The 20,946-nt window shown below is 45.0% G+C and overlaps 1 long non-coding RNA gene across 1 annotated transcript; it reads right to left on the reverse strand.

The window, feature by feature from the left end:
• Positions 1-3,797: 3,797 nt before the first annotated feature.
• Positions 3,798-11,067, reverse strand: LOC109284397 (uncharacterized). The gene is made up of 2 exons (XR_009462946.1): positions 10,531-11,067; positions 3,798-5,484 (listed from the first exon to the last, which is right to left on the reverse strand). It is a non-coding gene; the product is annotated as an uncharacterized LOC109284397 (long non-coding RNA).
• Positions 11,068-20,946: the final 9,879 nt, after the last annotated feature.

The following is a 20,946-nucleotide window of genomic DNA, read 5'->3' on the forward strand; positions in this document are numbered from 1 at the left end:
CTCTTGTGCTGCCTCTAGAGATATTTGCAAAAGGAGGATAGCAACCTCTGTGGAACTGATATGTCCCCTCTGGAGCTGATATGTCCCCTCCCAATGATGTGAATGAGTAGGATGTGGTGGGGAGTGGGTAAAGCTTTGGCTCTGATCCCCAGAAGACTTTCTAGCATAGTTATGCTAGTATGCCATGGTCTGGATGCTGCAGGTGTAATCATCCCAGCAACAGTTTGCCTTCCAGCCTGATCCAGGGACTATGCATTCACTGCTTGTGGCAAAGCTAAATTAAGTTGAGCTCTACATTATAATGAAGATGCCTGAGTTCAGTCTCATTGTCAGTGGATGTTGATTATCTCTTGAAGTCCCAGCTCAGGACAGCTGTCTAATAGAATAATGAAAAATCATTAAGTACATCCAAAGTTAATCAGTGTCTTTGTTGCATTAGATTACTCCTTGGTAGCCTGGCTGTTACAAAGCTCTTTTCTAGTAAGTTTTATTGTTTAAATGTTCCTTTATAAGGTGACCTTTGCTGTCTCTCTCACTTCAGGCAATTTTTATCGAGCCCCTATAATTCTGGGGGAGATAGGTTAGATACTTATGGGGGTGATTAGTGTGTGTCAGAGGCAGGGTGGCAAATTAAAATTAAATTATTAAAGACAATTCAAGGGACATAATTATTTTTAAAAAACAGCGTGAAAGATACTTTTGATGCAAGTAACACCCCAGCTTACCATAACTGAAAGAGATCAGCAATTACATTTTGTTTCTAAACTTTGTTCACATTATAGATTTACAGGATGGTTCCTGTAGAAAACTTCACTACTAACAGTTTCACTCCTTTATGTAAGTTGAAAGTATTTTTTATACAATAAAATCAAATATAAACAGTGGGTTGTTAGACATAATCCTATTATCTACAATTCATAATGCAGTATGGCCAGCTGAAGGTTGGGCTGCCTAGGTAGACCTTTTTTCTTTTTTTGATTCTAACCTGACCTCTTCCTCTTTCTGTTCTGCTTAAATCTTCTTTTTAATTTGATCATCATCATGTCAGATTGAGGAGTTTGATCCAGACCACATGGAAGGGAAAAGCCTCTTAACTTTTAAGGTTATGTAGGGAAGGATGTAGAATCAACATGGGTGTTGATTTAATCTACCTGGGATTTTAGCTAAAAGGACACAGATTTAGGATTTTTATCTGATAAAGGAGTGTTGCTAGCATGGCAGGAGTCTGATAGATGAATGGGAAATGGCTTAGTATGACAGAAGTGGCAGGAGTTAAATTTGTTGTGGAGTTTAGAAACTATGCAACTCATTGTGACAGAGGATCTGTGATCCATCAGTAATCTGCCTAAATGAGAAGCCACTGTACAAACAGGATCTAGCCAGAATGAAGGCATAGTCTTACAACTATAGCCAAGAAAACAAATAAGCAAATAAAAACTTAGTCATCTTGCTTGGGGAACATAAGTAAGACAATCAGTGACTAATAACTAAGATATATTTGAAATGCTGTACCCGGAGCTAGCACGATGGAGAGTGGCAAATGGCAGTGGAATAAAGAGAACTATCACTTTGCAGGCATTCATGATTTTTGCATTTCCCTTAGATGGCACAACTGTTCAAACACTATGTTGTGGACATGCCAATGCACCCGCACCATGATACGCCAGGAACTCTATATGAGAACTGACCTGGATCAAAGGACTTGATAAACAGGTTTGGGAGAAACTGAGTCCAGCAAATGGACAGAGGACTGAAACTCCATCTCTAACTAAATTTTAGGAAACCAGACTGCCAAAAGTTGCCAATTGTTCCAATGAGGTAAGTTTTACAAATACTTTTTTTTTTCCTATTCAATCATTTCTGTTTAATTTTGTAGTTTTGTGAAGTATCTTGATGTCTCACAAGTCCCAAAGAGAGGTGAGATGCTGACAGATAAAGATGTTTCTGAAATTTCAACCCCACTCTTAGCGGGGCAGTCTGACCCTTTAGCTGCCCAGTTGTGGAGAATTTGGGTAATCAGGGAGTATCATTGGGAGATTTAAAAGCTCTCAGAGGGGAAAGCAAGGGGATGGAGGAAACAAGTTGTGAAGGGAACAGTTTGTTGCAAGGAAGGGGCAGGTTGCTGTGCCAGGAGAGCAGGGGCTTCCCTCCTAGCGTCCGGGAGAGGACAGAGGGATTTTGATTTGTTTCTTTATTCAATGGCTGGATTTTGCTTTGGGGAACTGGTTGAAGAGCCCCTAAGGGAATGATTTCTCCTGCAAAAGCCAGCAGACTAAATGACCTGCTCACTAGGGCTGTGCGAAATGGCACCCTTCTGCTTCGACTTGCGTTTCTGTGTTTCGATGGAACAGCATTTTGTTTCAAATTTCATTTCGACTCAAAACCGCAGTTCTGTTTCATTTCGTCAAAATAGTTTTGCTGTTTCGATGCTGTTTCAAAGTTTTGCCCAGAGGCTATAATTGGAAAGCTTGAAACAGGCTATAACTCTGTCGTTTCTGGCCTGATTTGGATGAAACTTGCAGGAATGATAGCCCCTTGTGAGGGCATGAAGTCTACCAAGTTTTGAGGAGATAGGTGAAGGGGTTTGGGGGAAACTGTACCTCAAACTGCAGACAAGCAAAACTCGTGACATGGGAGAGTGACACTGTGTGTGTGTGTGAGAGTATGTTAAGGTGCACCCTCACTCAGCTGACACCAAGGCAGAAAGCAGGGCAGTTCAAACAATGCTGCCTTTTATGCAGTTTTTCCATCCCTCCCCCAGAGCACTGGGATTGGCAGGGAGCTCAGGAAAGGATGACAGTCACCGTCCAGTTACAGAGTCACTAATGAGAGCACTCCTTCCCCTCCCTCCTTCCCTCCTCTTCCCCCTCCCTCTCCTCACTTTAGTTTCTGTTTCCTTGTAGGCTGTTTCCTTCTAGCTTGAGCTTCGGAACTTGAAACGTTTTGAAAATTTTGAAACGTTTCGACTTGCCTTGTTTCATTTCAAGTCTGTTTTGAAGCTCTCTGTTTCATTTTGATTTTGATGTTTCGAGCTCGAAACGAGTCTAAACAGCGTCAAAACGAAACTGCTGTGAAATTTCTCACAGCACTACTGCTCACCTAGAGGCCTCCAGGTGAAAACTGTGCCCCTTGAGATTAATGTCCAAGGTGCTTGTACATGTGACAGGGGTTTAGTCTTCTATGTCCCCTGAATTGAAACGGTGGGTTTTTAATTGAAACCCACCATTTCAATGTAGGGGTTTTATTTTTCCATTATGATATGGCAAGGAGCCTGATCCTTATCTTTTTTTTTTTTTTTTTTTTGGCACAGCCTGCCCATGGCTGGGGGGTGAGCTGCCAGTGAGATGAGCCACCCCTGAGCTGTGGGGCCCCAGCTCTTCCCTCTGTGGCAGTGGTACCCCCCAGGGAAGAGTTGGATCAGGCTGGGTGCTGCCTCCAAGCTGGGGCAGCACCTGACCTGCTAGCAGCCCACCCAGGTGGCCCCAGGGAGTGTCACCACTGTGGAGGGAAGGACCGGGGTCACTTGCAGCTCAGGGGCCACTTGGCCTGCTGGCAGCTCACCCCCCAGCTGTGGGTAGGCTCCACGAACAAAAATCAAGGATTGGGTCCCTTGCTGCTGCTTCTGCCTTCAACAGGTGCCTGCTGAAGGCAGAAATGGCAAGGGGCACAATCCTTTTTTTCTGCGGAGCCTGCTTGCCTCTCCTGTGGCTGGGGGATGAGCTGACTAATAGCTGCAACACACTGATGTATTGGGATGTAGTTTAGTTTGCAATGATATAAATTAATTTAACCCCCCACAAAACTGGTGCACTTGTAATGTGTAAGCCACACAAAATTACATTTTCATCACTTGTACATCGTGACATTGTCAAATGAAAAGTTTTGTCTGAAAACATGTTCAATCAAGCTTTGGTGCATGATTTCTGTGTGTGCCCAAAACCAAATAAAATCAGATGTCAAAAAAGCCAGGAGAAGATTTTGCCCAGAGTAATTTGATGGCATTTCGTACTGATGGAATGCTGCCCTCTGGGGCTAAAATCCTAAAACATAATGCAGATAGTCTCTGAAACTGTAGCAATCATGCTGGAGAGACTACAGAGCTACATAGACTAGCACAGTGTCTTCCCAACTCACACAACACAATTGATCTTGACAGCTACTATATTGTTCTTACCTGAAATAAATTGAATGCAGAGCATCTTGCAGCAATTGAAAATATGTCCAGTGAAACATTCAGGGTTACTTGTTGAGGGCAGATTAAAGTTTTCATATGCAAATGTTTTTTATATTTTGGACAGAGCTTTGCTTGCAACATGAACACATGTTCAGGCATCACTTTGATTCTGATTAGCCTTGCACAATTAATTTTTATTTACTTCTAGGCATAAAAAATGATGAATAATTTCAGACTCCTCACTGTACCTATAGTATCCTAGTACTTCAAAAACATTAGAGAATTTACTCCTGTAAGGTAGGGAAGTAGCACTATTCCCATTTTACAGATAGAAAAACTGATACAAAGAAAATAGATTAGGGCCAAAATTCAGGTAATAGGAAACTAAAGCAAAATTTAAGCAATGACTATGTGGACTTATTTTTCAGAATGAAGGCAGAAGGCTAACTGGTTTACAGGGGTATTGAATGCTGCAGTGGGACTTTGAGTGCTCAGCACCTCTGAAAATCAGAGCTCTTGTTCAGAAATTTAAATATAGTGGTAGATTCAGATGCCGAGTATTAAATATACTAATTTTAAAATGCCAACCCAAGGTCATACCATGAATCTTTGTTAGAGTAGGTAATAGATCCCAGATTGCACAATTTCTAGTCCATTGCTTTACCCACAAGCCCATTTGCCCTCTGAGGTATAAACTGTCTTTCGTTCGTAGCTCTCAGTTGCCTCAGTCCCTGTGACCCAGGAGCAGAGCCAAGCTGTCAGCCAGGTTTGCGTGACCTTTAGGCATCTCCCCATGAGCAATGTCTCAGAAAGTTGTTTGGTCAGCAATGGCATTAGGTAGCACCACTATGCTGTTTTTTTTTTCCCACTAATACAGTGTAAAAAAATAGTCCTCTTCCCATTTTCTTCACTTTCTGAGATCCTTTCTTCCTTTTTCCCTTTCTTCAGAGCATATTCTGGTTGTAGTTCTTCCTGTGAACTGCATTTCCTCCTGCTCAGTTTAAGCTACTCTGAAAGGTCTGTAATGTAGTGACTTCAGAGACAATCGCTTCTTCTCTGTTTATGAAGTCATGTGGAAGGAAGCAAGAAAGGAAACACCACCTCTCTCTCGTAACAGGGCAGTTTGAGTATCTCTGAAGCTCTTCAGTCCTCTTATGTGATCATCCTAGAGTTGTTCCAGAATTTTTACAGCTTGGAGATGTCCTCTACAAAGGGCAGGACTGAAAGCAGATTGTATAAGCGGCAATCAAGAGCAATTGAAGAAGAGTTGTGTCAGCTCTCTCTCAGCCCCATCAGGATAAGGGAAAGGACTTGCAAAAGAAAAAAAACCAAACAAACGAAAGGTTAACTATGAATGTATAGAGTGAGCAACTTTGGCTCCCTCCCAATTTCCTCCCTGGCCATTTCCCCCTCGCAGTCTGAAGAACAGGGGGAAGAGAATGCAGGGATCTTTTTCTGATCAAATCCCCCGAGACATTTCTGAGGCAAATATCCAATTGTCAAGCTTCTCAGTCCTTTCCCCTTACATCCAACCTTTTGTAGAAAAGAAAGTAGTGGAAGGAGCTTCCTTAAGTTGTAAAATGGGGACTTGAAATACCATATTTACCAGAATCCAAGACAACTCTGAATTTAAGATAACACACAATAATTGGATTCAATATATGTAAAAATGATAAATTTGTTATAATTTTTTCATGTATCTAATCTAATTATTGAGGGGGGGTCATCTTAAATTCATCCCCCCTGCTGCTGCAGTGTGGGAAAGTAGTGTGGGGGGGGTGCAGCAGGGGGACAGGCACTGGGGAAGACGGTGAGGGGGGGTCAAACAGCAGAGACCCCCTTGTCCCTCCACAACTTGGACCCTGCTGCCTGTGCCCTTTGTGCCTGAAGCCTTGGGTCCCCTGCACCCTCTTCCCCTGTCTTCCCCCTGCTGCCTCTGCCCTCCCCCACTTACCCCACTCTTCCCCACTCCTACCCCTGTTGCCTCTTCCCCCCTGCCACCATTACTACTGGGTGCTGCCACCACCACTGTTACCAGGTTGGGCTGGACCAAGCACATGCCACATGCCCCAGGCTAGAGTGAGGATGGAGCCTGCTGGTGCTGGAGCAAAGGTAAGCAGTGGGGGTGGGGGCAGGGGCGGGGAGGGAGGAGCAGAGGCAGGGGAAAAAGGCAAGAGAGATGGGGGGGTGGGGCAGCAGCTATCCATCCCCCACTGCCTCTACTCAATTCCAAGATGATGGGCTCTTTCTTTAATGTTCAATGGGGGAAAAGACCTTGTCTTGGAATTGAATAAATATGGTACTTCTGACTCAAGTCAAAGCAACTTTGACTTATATTATTCATTGAGGATATCCAGTTTGAACAGGATGTTCTAAGACAAAGACAAGTGCTTCAGCTAGCAAATATCAACATGACCTCAAGTAACTCCCATGGTATCCCTCCCGAGAGATACAGCCAGCCCTTCACCAGGAAGCACCCTAATAAAACACCAGAAGAACAGATGCATAGATAGATCCTTTGAGGAAGTAGGTGGCCTCATAATGGCTTTTTTTTCTTGTGCCTGTCTTGCATTTCCTTCACCAAGGGCATTGTTACTACAACTGACTACATGTATGGTCATTTTAGAAGGATTTTTTTTAAAGTGCTGCATATAATCGCCCTTCACCGCTTCTTACCCTGGAAGCACTGAAAATTGATAGCTAAAGCAAAGGTCTGAAATACAGTCAACAGGAGGCAGTCTTGGTATTTGTGATAGTCTAACGGTAGAAATTTCAGGCTGCTGTCCTTCCTGCAACTTCCAGATGGTTTGATGCCATCTAGAGATGTGACTGGATTTTCCAGCTCTGCCCAGCCAAGTTCCTTGCACGTGAGACCTAGAGTCGTCTCTCCCCACATCTGGGTGAGTGGCAAGGGCACCTGGTTGGGAAAGAATATTCTAAGCCATTTGTTCAGCAGCCTTCCCTCACCAGGGAAGCCAACAAAGAAGCATGCAGTAAGGAGTTCAACAATTGTTGTTGCAATTTAAATGACAGTAAGGGAAATTTAGATTAGTTATTAGGAAGGACTTTCCAACTTTGAGGGTGGTTGAACACTGGAATAGATTTGACAGGCTGTGGAAGTTTAAGTGTGGGTTAGGCAAACAACTCTACACAGAGTTTAGTATAGTTTTGAAGAAATGCAATCTCAGTAAGATTCAAAATGTCTAATCAATAATTGCTGAGCCAAGTTCAGAAGTGACTGGTGAGATTGCTGCACAGACATCTTTAAGCCTTATTTTCTCACATGCTGGTGTCTGAGTCCAGGGGGCTGTCTGACATATTTCACATTCACAAGGATTGAAAAATATATTTTGAAAGTTAGGGGTTGCCTACTCGACTGGTACATTTTAATGCTTTCCTTAATGTTTCTTGTTGTATTCTTTGATCTGGGTTTTTAGTATATGTAGGTACCTTTCACTCAGGCAGCCAAATCAGAGCTGGTACAGAGGAATGCATGTATATGGAGCCTGCCATTGCAGGACTGTACTGTATTCAGAAAATTTAGGCTGGTGAACCCATTTAAGTGTGCCATTGTGCTCATACTATGCTTCTTTCAACTAACATGTCTATAAGGAATTTTTAAATATTCCAATGAGTAATCAGATTTTCTTTCATGCCTTTTCTTTCATTCTTTATATTTTTATACAGTTTATAATCTCAGAAAGTCTGATTTAAACAAATATTCTGAAACAACAAGAAGGCTTTTTCTGTTTGGTTGTTTTTGGGTTTTTTTTTTCTTTTGTAAGGTGCAGCCACTGAGTCACGTAGCATTTGCCACTTGTTTTGCTTGAAAACTCCTCTAGGCAGGCAGGCAGGCCAGCTGGCCAGGCCAGGCCACCTTAGCCTCCTCATCCAGTGTCTTCACAGATCTTTAAAACGAGTAAGCTTTGGAGCTGAACTGATGAAGATGCATACCATTTGGCTCTATGCTGCTTGCACTGAAACAGGCATAGCCCTTTTTTGATGAAGCAGCTGACTTCCAGTTCCTGCTGTGGCATGTGTCCGAGGTAATCATATGGTCTGTGGGCAAGTTAGGGAGAATTGTAATACCTGTTTTCAAATGGCATGGTCAGTAGCCTGTGACAGTGCTGTGGCAATTTTTTGCAGGGGCCCTTAAATGATTTCCTTCTTATGGATCCTCATTTTCAAGTTCAGCAAGCACAGAACAAATAGCAAGGCACGCATCTATCTGGTGCTGACACTTCTACTGAAGTATTAGCATAATTGCATGGATTTTTGTAGATTTGGGCCAAACATTTCTGTCAAGCTGCACATGCAGGTCTACCTACTGTTTCAATGTCATATTTAATGTTTTGGTTTGATTGCTGGGTATATATATATTTCTACATGAGCAACTAATTTGAATAAGGAGATGTTCCTCCTATTATACAATTACCGTGAGAAAGGCATTTGTGATATTTTTGTAATATGTGCTTTGTAAATAAAAAATGTTTTTGTTCCCTCATTGGTACAAGTACAACCAAAGCTATGTTTTGAATTAAACTGTAACTTGAAGCATAATGATGAATTTTCAGACTCAGGAAATACAAATTTGCTTACATCCAGAAATACCATCTGAAATTCACCAATACCCCCATCAGTGAACAATCAGAGACACGCTTCTGTACTTGTTGAAGAATACAAAAACTGTGGAGGGAAGCTTTACATAGATCCCAATCTATGACTGTGTGGTATGAAAATGATGACCTAAATCAGTAGAGTTAAAGATAACTTAATCCATTATCAAGTTCTATTCACTAGGGCTGTACGAAATATCGCTGGCTGTTTTGTTCTGACACTGTTTCGACCAATCTCAAGGTCAAAACAGCAAAATTGGAATGAAACAAAGGCCATCAAAATAGCCTCAAAACAAAATGAGACTGGTCAAATCGTTTTGAAAGTTGAAACGTTTCGACCATAGCCTGGGGATGGGAAGTCAGTTCAGCTGGGCTGACTTCCCATCCCCCATGCTAGATCATGCTGGGGGTGAGAGGCAGCCCAGCTGGGCTGCTTTCCGGTGCCCCGCGCTAGATTGTGCCAGGGCTGGAAGGCAGCCCAGCTGGGCTACTTTCCCATCCCCCATACTAGATCACGCAGGGGGTGGGAGGCAGCCCCGCTGGGGCTCGATCCTGCCTCTGGTGTGATCTAGTGCGGGGATGGGGGAAGCAGTCCAGCTGGGCTGCCTCCCAGCCCCTGCACAATCTAGCACTGGGCATCTAGCAGCTGGGCTGACTTCCCATCCCCAGCAAAACTCTAAACAGTGTCAAAACAGCCTTTCTGTTTCAACGGAACGGAACAGCTGTTTCAAGTCAAAATGAAATTTGAGATGAACAACTGTTCCCTCGAACCGTCGAAACACAAGGCAAAATGGAATGGTGCCATTTTGCACAGCCCTACTATTCACAACAGAAGAGAAATGTTCTTCTCCTGTACAGTATGCTTACAGGGCATTGTAGTGGGACCCAGGCCAAAGGGCCACACTGGGCTGGGGCCTGGGTGTCACACTCTCAACAGGTGTTTTGCCCCCTTCTCTCTATCAAGTCTGCCATGACTTGATGTTAATGAAAAGGATAGCAGGAGGTGGTACCTGACTTGTATGGGGTTTGTTGAGATGAGCCTAAGTTTCAGGATCTGGGCATTTTCTGTGGGGCTGTGACTTCCCAACACCCCATCCCTTTCCACTCGGGTGTTCTGGTGATGATTGAGATAGGAGCCTGGCCTTCCTAGCCACCTGTCTTTACATAATGGGAGAAAAAGTCTGAAGTGAGAAGAAACACAAAGTGGTCTGGGACTGATGGCCAAGCTCCATGACTCAGATAAGGGCCTCCCACCAATGGTGTCTATACTGCGTAAAAATTAATAAAGCAATATAACATTAAAAAATTGTCTCGGTTTACTTACAGGCCTAGCTTTGGCCTTGTAGCATCTGTGTCTGTCTTCTCCTCAGGCAGCTAAGGTCCTTTAGGGCTTGCCCTTAGTCACAAGCCTAATTCACAGTGCAGGCCATATCAGGCCAACCCCTGTGGGTAGTTTGGGGCTATGGGTACTATGAGCCCATTTGAGGCCCTTGCAGGTACCTGGCCTCCAGTCTGTGGGGTGGACAGGTTTCTGCTGTGGGAGCCGGGGTTGGCTTGGTCTCTAATGAGATGTCTTCAGCTCCAGTGGAGGAATGCATTATAGTTTAGTGCTTACACCAGTGCCTCCCTCTCTCTCAGGTCAGCTCTGTCCTATAAAGGAAGTTCCAGGTTGATCCAAGCCAACCTGGATCCCTGCATGCCCCCACATGCCTTGTGGCTGGCACCAAGTGCTAGGAGTACCTGTGGGGCTCATCACTGCCAGCAGCTGCAGCTTCTGGGCTCTAGGCAATGCTGGACATGCTGGCTGCTTGCTCTCGAACCTGGCTGGGCTCTGGGCCCAGGTGGAGCCTGGCTTCCAGCTCTCAGCCTTTCCTGGAGGGTGGGCACATAGGGAGTGCGTCACCTGACGTTTGCCTGTCCTTCCTGGAGGGTGGGCACGCTGCGGTGTATGTTGTCTGCCCAAGGGCACACTGCAAATATACAAATTCTATATTCAATGCAAGATTACAATTGACAGTAGAAGATGTAGGAGCTAAGTCAGAGGTGGAAATAACATCACTACTGTAGCGAACAAAAAGGCATAGGTAGAAATGAAGGTGTCATTTCCTCTTACTATACAGCCAGCCTTGTCTGTTGAGGGCACACTACCTGTTAGGGCTGTGTGAATAAGGAAGTATTCAATTCAGATTCAGCAGATGTGGAGAACAGTGATTTAATTCAGTGATTTGAATCATTGTCCTCATTTGATTTGGCCGAATCAGAATCGGAGATTCAGCACTGATTTGGAGATTTGGATCAGCTGGGGAGAGGCAGGCACAGCCAGATGGCTGCAGGTTCTCCCATGGTTCCTCCAGCTGTGCCTGCCTCTCCCCAGGTGGGGGGTGCTGCAGGAGAATCCCCCAAGACTGCCCTGCCTGGCCCCACCCCCTGCCCATCCCTAGCCTCCCAGCACTTAAGAAAAAAAAAAGCCCTGCACTCACTGGCTGCAACAGTGGGGATCAGGGCCTCTGAGGGCTTGTGGCAGAGCCCCCCTGCACAGCAGGGGATCACTTCCACCCACTTGGCACCCATGTGGCATCTATCACATCACACAGGTGCAGCACAGCTCGACAGGGCACCATGTGCTGTCTGGGAGCTGGGGCTGTTGGGCCCAAGTGGTGCCAGGCTCCAGCTGACTGCTGGAGCTCTCCCAGCTCCCAGACAATGTGTGGTGTCCTGCTGAGCTGCACTGCACTGGTGTGATGTAACAGCTGTCACGTGAGTACCAGGCGGGGGGACTATCCCCATTGCACCCTATTGCCATGCACTGCATGGGGGGGAGGGCTCTTACATGAGCCCTCAGAGGCCCTGATCACCAGAGCCAGTGAGTACATGGCTTTTTTTAGTGCCAGGTCCTGGGGCCAGACGGGGGATGGAGCTGGGCAGGGCAGCCATGGGGGTTTCTCTCGCAGCTCCTCTGGATGTGCCTGCATGTGCCCCGATCGGGGGAGCTGTAGGAGAAGACCCTATGGATGCCCTGCCCGGCCCCATCCCCCGCCTGGTCCAGCCGGTGCAGGAGGGGGAGTGGGGCACAATGCAGGTGCGGCTCACTCTGGGCAGCTGCAGGGCATAGCCCCCGCTCCCAGTGCTGCTATACCTGCATCTGCACTGCCACACTGCATGGCGGGGGGGGGGGTTCTGCCATGAGCCCTCAGAGGCCCTGATCCCCACTGCTGCAGTCAGTGAGTGTGGGGCCGGGTGGGGGTTTGTTTGGTTTGTTCTACATGACTAGGGAGAGAAATTGGACATTAACCTATATAAGTGATTGAAAACTGGTTCAAATCTGTAACGCAACAGAAGTTAAGTTTACATAAACCAGTTTCAAAATCAATTTGAAACAAACCTGGATGGATGTAGTATAAGACTTAGCTGATTTAAGTCATCGATTTATTGAACTTCTGTTCCAGATGCCCTCTATATTCAAATTAACTCACGGTCCCCCCCCATCCCAGGATGCTTTACACTTCCCCCGCAAACGCCCTCTCCCTCGCAGGATGGGCAAGCTGCCTACTCTAGCTGAGCAGGGAGGTATGCTTTAGTCCCCTCCCTGTCTTATGGCCTGAGCAACTGCAGGTATGTGGCTGAATTTCCAGAATCAAAAGTGAAGGTCTGTTCACTTGCTTATCAGTTCAATCTTTGCAGTTTAGACTAATCTGCAAAGATTAAATCAATTCAGCCTCAGTCTTTTTGGCTGTACTTAGCCCATGTGCTCACCATATATTGAAGTTAAAATATATTTCTTAACCTCAGAGCAATTAATTTACTCTTAACAAGACCTTTGGTATGTTTGAATTGTACAGTTTCTACTTCTTTTTCTCTCCCTTCTCTGTTGTTTTTAATTTTTATTTCTAATTCCTATTTCTTGCTATTTGGAAATTAATTTATGTCTGTTAAATAAAAATATTGGGCTTCATTATGAAATACTTGCACACATGAAAAGCATTTTCTATTTCTCTGAAGATTTAGAGATAAATTATACTGTAAAAGTTAATCTTGGAGGGTTTTTTGTTGCTGTACATAGCTTGAAGAGATTAGACAGGAGAATATCTGAACATGAAAAATGCAATGTCAGTCACAGGTGGAAGAAAATGATTTCTGTTCAGTCATTTCTTTTAATCCTTGACAGGTTTTGTACCTGGAGAAAGACTGTGCATTTCTAATTAGGATGCTGAAACAGGCGTTGATTCTATCTTAGCTTACAAAACATGAAGCCAGTGTCTTGCCTTTATCTACTTTATAACACACTAGCAATTTACAATGTTAAAATATCAAATAAAATGAATGGAATGTGGCAAATTGTAACACTGCTACCAGACAGAATATAGGCCCGAAGCAATGTTTATTCTGCTCATCATAGGTTCACATTGTGCCTTTCTGTCACCTCCATTTTATTTTCTTCTGTGGGAAGTTACATAAGCAGGACTAAATAGTGATGCTTGCTTACAGTTTTGGATTAAAGCTTAAAGGGAGTTTGGCACTTGTATTCTGGCCTTACTATGACTTAATATGTGTGTGTATTCAGTTTCTACACATTGTCCACTGTTATGTAATCCTCTTCCCCCAGCACCTTTCTTCCCACACCTGCTCTGTCATATAGCATTTCCTCCTGTTATAGCTCCCTCATGTTAAAACTAGAGGTTGATTCCTGCAAAAGATAAAGGCTTTGCTGTGACCACTCACATGCTTGGACATGAGTGTGGGCATCATGGCTTGTTGTATTGGGACCAGTAATCGGATGGCATAGTACTGATCCCTCCAGATCCCCATTGATTTGGTCAGTCTTTTTTTTTAACAGTCATAAGAAGTATCCAAAAGACACCTTTTAACAGGAAACTTTAATTACATCCATCCCAGCAGGAGGCAGGACACAGACAGTTCATCAAGTTCTTGGGCTGTGCTGATGACAACATTTTGTTTTGGAAGGTGGATGAAATGCCTAGGGGAGTGACAATCATAGGTCTCATTCAGACAAGCACTGTTGCGAGGCATGTGGTGCCTCGGACATGTCTGTGGTGCCACGCATCGTACATTCAGGTATTTTCTGTGTTGCTACCTTGCAGCACGAGGGATTTTTTGAGATCCCAGGGTCAAAAAATCCTGCATGGAAAAAAAGCAGGGTGGCATACATGGGTGACGTGGTGGCAGCACATGCTGCCCAAAACTGGAGCCTGGCCAGCTGGAGCCATGCTCCAACTGCTGGCCTAGCTCCCCACTGCAGGAGTGCAATGGATGCAGCTTCCTCAACCCCCATGACCCCAGGTAAGGCTGCTGGGACCAGCATAGTTGCTGGTCCCAGCCGCCCCCATCCCACCCAGGGTAACCTGCCATGTACCAGAGAATGTGTGGTCCAGGAGTTCCCTGGGGACAAGTAGCAGCAGTACCTTGTACAAGTAGTAATACTTTGTGCCACTGCTACTTGTCCAGGGAAACCAAACATCTGCATTCATCCAGATGTGGCCATAGATCTGGTTCTGGCTAATAGAAAGGAATTGATAGAGGCTCTTAAATTAGAAATTAATTGTGATGAAAGGGATCAGGAAATGACAGAGGTCACTTGTAAATGAAAGGAAGGAGTGAGACCAGAGCAACTGGTTAGATGTATTATGGATTTTCTCATTTTGATATATTGATTCACTGGTGGATTAATGGATCTGATCTGGTCCATTTCTGTGAGAAAATAATGAAAGCCAGAAGATCTCTGATTTCTTGAAGGGCTATCCCAATATCTTTATTTTTATCAAATTATCTTTCAGATTTTCTAAACTCTGGAAAGTGAAATGTTGCGTTAGTAGCTATCTACAGAATAATGTTCCTTGTGTTCTTATTATTGACTAGCCAATGGCCCATCATGAATGGTGGAGCATTTCAGGGAGAGCTTACATGTCTTCCACCACTCACCCTTTGGGGCTGGCCATGTAAACCAAGGGTGGGCAATTATTTCAGACGGAGGACCACTTACTAAGTTTTGGCTAGCTGTCAAGGGTCACATGGGTAACTCCACCCTTGACAGGTGCCCCACCTCCTGGTTGCCATCTTGTGACCAGAAGTCCCGCTCCCTAACCCCATGACCTTTGCCATCAGAAGTCTGTCCTCTTACCCCCAGAAGTACTCCTTTCAGCAAGGGGCCATGCCATCTTGGAACCAGAAAAATACCAAATTATATTCTAAAAAAGAAACATCTACAGCATTCATTAATTTGATTTGAAAAAATGTTTTTGTCCCGATTTGCATGTGTTTGTGTAGTGTACATAGAGCTGATTGCACAATAGCTTAAAATGAAGTTTTACTCTTGTATATTGTGGGGGGGTGGGTATAGGTTTCTGGAGGGCTGTGGGTGTGTGGGTATGTGGTGCGAGGGAGCATGTTGGGGTGTGTGTGTGGATAAGTGGGGTGTGGGTGGGTATGGGGTTTGTTGTGGAAAGGTGCCTGGAGTGTGTGAGGGGGTGTGGATTTAGGGGTCTCCGTGTATGGCAGTGCAAGGGGAGTGTGGGTGGATTTGTGGGGTGTGCATATGGGACTCACCCTATGAACACACACACACCCCAAGGCACCCAGCCTCTGGCTGCACAACTACACCCACCCACCAACGCTGCCCCCGGCTATACAACCACACCCACCCACTCTGCCCCGGCCACAAACCCACACCCACCCACCCACCCACCCACTCTGCCCCTGGCTGCACAACCACACCAACCCACCTATGCTGCCCCTGGGTCCACAACCACACCCACCCACTCTGCCTCTGGCTGCACACCCACACACACCCTCCCACTCTGCCCCATGCTCCACAACTGCACTCACCCACCCACCCAGCCCCTGGCTGCACAACCACACCCACCTGCCCCTGGCCACAGACCCACAAGCACCCACCCACGCTGCTGCTGGCTGCACGACCACACCCACTCACCCACTCTGCCCTTGGCTGCACACCCACCCACCCAGCCCCTGGCTGCACACCAACGCACCCATGCTGCCCCTGGCTGCACAACCACACCCACCCACTCATGCTGCCCTTGGGTCCACAACCATGCCCACCCACCCACTCTGCCCCTGGCTCCACAACCACACCCACTCACTCTGCCCCTGGACAGACACCCACCCCCACCCACCCACTCTGCTGCTGGCTGAACAAGCACACCCACCCACCCACCCACTGGGTCCACAGCCACACCCAGCCGCTCTGCCCCTAGCTGCACACCCACCCTTCCACTCTACCCCTGGCTGCATATCCACACCCAACCACCAACTCTGCCCCTGGCTGCACACACAAGCCATACACCATTAACTGAGCCTAAATATCAGCCTCCATCTTGCATGTATTTCTTTCTACCCAGTAGCCTAGTTTAAATGGAAGTGGGGAAGGTGCACTCAGTCTAGTGTAGCCTAATGGTTAGGGAGTTTTTCCAGGGAGTGCGAGTTGTAGGTTCAAACCATCTCAGGGTGAGCAAGGACTAGAACCCAGCCTCCCATTTCCTAAGCAAGTGCCCTAACTCAACTATGGGGCCAAACTGGGTGGTCCCCTATTCTCCGTCTCAAATTTAAATGCACCCTGCCCCTAGGTGAATAATCTTAGGGGAGGATTTTGGAGACCGAATTCTGCATTAACAAAAACACCTAACTCAAGGCTGCAGGAGACAGTATAAATGCTGCTGAACTTCAGGAGAGAGGTGAGTTTTTAGACAAATCCTCCTTTAGGCAGCCCTTTATAACTAGTCTGTGCACCCCCTGCTTACTTCACTGTCTGCTGTGAATCCTAATCTAAAGTGTCTACGTTCAAGTGTCTCCATTCAACAGATACATAACTCGCTATTCTTTTGTTCTTTAATCTCATTTATGGTAGTGCATGCCTAAATCGTAAATGTGATGCAACATACCATCACTGACTCGTGCCTTTTTAAATCGGGGCCCAGATTCACGAAACTGGAGGGAGAGATGTCAGTATTGTACTTTTTACCCATTAGGCTTGTGATTACAGCATTCACCCAAGATGTGGGAACCTCTTCTGCCTGTGGGGGCTTAAACCCAACACGATGTACCTACCAGGAGAGATACATAAGCACAGAACTGTCAGTCTGGGATGGGTCCCTTTCATACCCTCCTGCTGACACTTTGTATAAAACCCTGAAATATTCATAGAGCAAGAGAGAAAGAATAACTGCAGCCTCCTGGTTAAGACACTCCCCTGGGTGGTAAGACTCCTGGATTTTAGTTTTGCTTCAATGAATATTTATGTATTTATACAGCACCACCATCACTGGCATTCTGGGAAATTAACTCTTTGTTTCCTTTGGCAGGGGGCTGGATCATTTTTGGCTAAGTTAGAAGCTTAGGCCTAGTTAAAATGTGAGCAAGTGTTAACTTCTGAGAGGACCTAAAATTTGGGTAGTAGCTGATTTGCTGAGGGAAACAGCAGAGGCAAAGTTTTAATGTTACAACATATACAATGAACTAGGCCATGCGTGGGAGTTACCTAACAGAATCAAGTATCCAGGAACTAATGAAACTGCTCCTTGTTCAGTTGTTACTGAACGAGACAAGTCAGGAATGTGACAAATACAGTACTGTTGTAGTGTGAAAATGGTTTAGATATTTTTAAAAGATTCATGCTTGCTTGGTGTGTTACTGGCACCTGGATTGGTTAGTAAATGTGTAATCAGAAGGTGTATCTATGTAACTGCATGTGTACTGGCTCTGATTGGATTATTTAAGGAATAAAATATGCATATCAGCATCATGATTTTGAAGGATGTTGGATCTGTGTACTTTTACAATTGACTTGATCATCTGATTGATTGTGAATAAAGGCTATTCTAGTTTATACCCACAATATATTTATTCAAACTGACGGCAGTGGTTTGGGAGTACTACAGCAGTAACATATTCCAGTCTATTTCCACCCTGAGAGCTGCTTACTTAATCTTTCATTAACTGATTAAATCTCACCTTGAACCTAGTTAGTTTTCTTGCTTTACCATCCAGAGTGGAAGGTTGCTTTCGAACTTCAGTTCTCTGACAGTAAGGAATGTTTTTCTAATTCCTAGCCCAAAATCATTGATGGCCAGTTTATATCCGTTCTTTGTATGCCAGCACTATCCTTTAGCATAAATAATTTTTTTCTTTGTCTGATGTTTACCTCCTCAGTGGGTTCCAAGACAGTATTTATATCCCCTCTCAGCCTCCGTTTTACTAGGAAGCTCTTTGACTTCCTTACAGACCACATGCTTTCATCCCCCTGATCCTCCTCATTACCCCACTCTTCACCTGTTCCCTTCTGAATTCATCTTTTATGAGAACAGGCAACCAGATTTCTATTGGTGATGAATACTTCTGTTATAAGGATCAGAAATTAAAATGTTCTGTTTCTGTTTATTGAACCATAATCTTTCAGGTCTTTGCTTTGGTTAGAAAAGCCAACATGTTTGCCTGTGGTCAGTCTAAAGAGATTGTTGTTGGCAATGAAATGGAAACATCCTGCCATGGTTGCTTGGTTGAGGTCATCTTAACTATTTTAAAAACGTTAAGGCATCCATGTTCTTATAGTTTCATAGTTGGTAGGGTCAGAAGGGACCTGAGCAGATCATCAAGTCCGACCCCCTGCCATGGGCAGGAAAGGATGCTGGGGTCAAATGACCCCGGCAAGGTGTCTATCTAGCCTCCTTTTAAAGACCCCCAGGGTAGGAGTGAGCATCACTTCCCTTGGAAGTTGGTTCCAGATCCTAGTCGCCCTGATAGTGAAGTAGTGCCTCCTGATGTCTAGCCTGAATCTACTCTCAGTCAACTTAAGGCCGTTATTCCTTGTTACTCCCAGTAGTGCTCGGGGGAACAGGGACTCTCCCATAGCCTGCTGGTCTCCCTTGGCCAGTTTATAGATGGCCACCAGATCCCCTCTCAGCCTTCTCTTGTGAAGGCTGAACAGGTCAGGTCTCGTAGCCGCTCCCCGTAGGGCCTGCCCTGCTGCCCCCGATCATGCAAGTGGGCCCTCCTCTGGACCCTCTCCATGCTGTCCACATCCCTCCTGAAGTGTGGCGCCCAGAACTGGACGCAGTACTTCAACTGTGGCCTGACCAGTGTTGCGTAGAGGGGGAGGATCATCTCCTTAACTAGACAACTGCCCTGCCTAGTATGTTTCTCTAATCAGTTAGGTCCAGATCCTCAAAGGTATTTAGACATCTAATTCACACTGATTTTAATGGAAGCTAGATGCCTACATACCTTTGCAGGTCTCAGCTATAGTCAAGCAGCTAATTTATAAAATGACACTATATTTTGGTTAAGTAGGATCAGGCAGGCAAACCAATTTAAAAACAAATTATGTGTGTATACATATAAATAACTTATGACACAGGAATGATTAGTGTTAACCAAAGAGCCACAACAACATTTAGCACTGAGGTGAACTGTAGCAAGCAGTTCAGAAAAAACAACAACCTAGTACTTTTACCACAATTGATAGAAATGGCTAAAGCATATGTTGCATTATTCATGACTTCAAGAGAAGCAAACACAGTGCAGGCAGCAAAAACATGCACATGCTAAACACACAAATTAGAAGTGCCAGCAACATTTTCTGCAAAGAACTGAAGGTGATAAGTTGAAGAGCCACGTGTGGCTCAGAAGCCATATAATTGAAGTGAATAAAGTGAATATAACTATAGCAGAGGTCATAAAACAGTTTTACTAAAAGCATTCAAGAGACAGTGTAGACAGATTGGATTAGGGGATAGGCTCCAGCACATGCCAGGTTCAAAAACTCTTTCAGCTTTGATGCCAGAGTAACTGGCGCACCTGTAAAACTACAGTTCAGCAAGCTCTCCATGCTATGATAGAAGTAATTAGGGATAAGACTACAACCGGGCAAGTGGAAAACCACTGTGAAGGAGAGCGACCTCCAAATATATTCTCTCTGAACATTGAAAGCATCAGAAGGTTCAGAATTCTTCTGCTTCAGACTGCCTATGACTTATACTGAAGAATGTTCCTTGTTTCCATACATTTCATTCTCTACAATAGCCACAGCAGGAACTTGAAAGCAGTCAGTCAGTCACTTTTAGAGACAATGATTAGCCAGCAATTATGACATAAAAGCTTTTCTATTTCTGCGGGCATTGGATAAAGTAGCAGGAAACTCAATTACTGTCTGAATGTGTTGTATTATAATATTCAGGAAGCAAGTAAAACAGCAGGATGCAGAAATAGAGGCTTCTTTGCTTCCTCTGTGACATTGTGCACATGTGCTAGACAGGACCTTAGGTTAAATTCTACCACCACCATAGATTCAGAGTTATTTCCAGGGAGTCACTCTGGATTTACATCAATTAAACAAGACTGACTTTGTGTCCTGGTAAGAAGTTTTTGTAGAGCAGGAAAAAAAAGGCCCAAATCCAGCTTGCCTTACATGGTAAGATTGGATGCATAGATGGCATTTAGGGCCATTTAATGCAGATTTTAGATCATATTACCCCTGTTCAACCTGCTCTGCCCATGGAGCATGCTCAGAAGGGATCTTCTCCCACCCTTTATGCTCTGCTGTGATTCTGTTCCAGCAAGAAAGGTGTGTGCAACTTGTAGAAACAGTAGTAGCAGAAATATCTTTAATAATGATGGTTGGGCTCCCTGTTTTTAGCTCAGTAGTCTAGTAGCTAAGGCATTTGTGCCCCTCTTTATTCATAGGAAATCTGAAGCTATATCCTTGATGACTCAGTAAAGAGCCCTTATCACCAGATCATGGCTGGGCAGGGCCAAGAACCCCCTTCCCTTTCTTGTTGAAGCTGGCACAGTAGGCTGCCAAGAGGGGAAACTATGTAGGGCCAAAAGGAGAGCAAGAGAGATCTGGGTCCACATGACTTGACAGGCTACCTATCAGGGGTGTGCAAAGCGTGCCCTATTCAATTCAGATTTAGATTCAGCCCTAATCAGGGACAGTGATTTGATTTGTTGATTTGGATCACTGCACCTGATTCGATTCAGCTGAATCTGAAGAATCAATGCTGATTTGGAGAATCAGCAATTCAGACATGGACTCAGCTTTAAATGGATGCAACTTTTTTCTACATACCTTGCGGTAGCAGATGCAGCTTGTGAATGCTGCGATGCTGGGGTGCATAGAGAATCTCCAAG

The sequence above is a fragment of the Alligator mississippiensis genome, chromosome 1 (assembly GCF_030867095.1).
Source record: "Alligator mississippiensis isolate rAllMis1 chromosome 1, rAllMis1, whole genome shotgun sequence".
In the NCBI taxonomy this organism is placed as follows: Eukaryota; Metazoa; Chordata; order Crocodylia; family Alligatoridae; genus Alligator; species Alligator mississippiensis.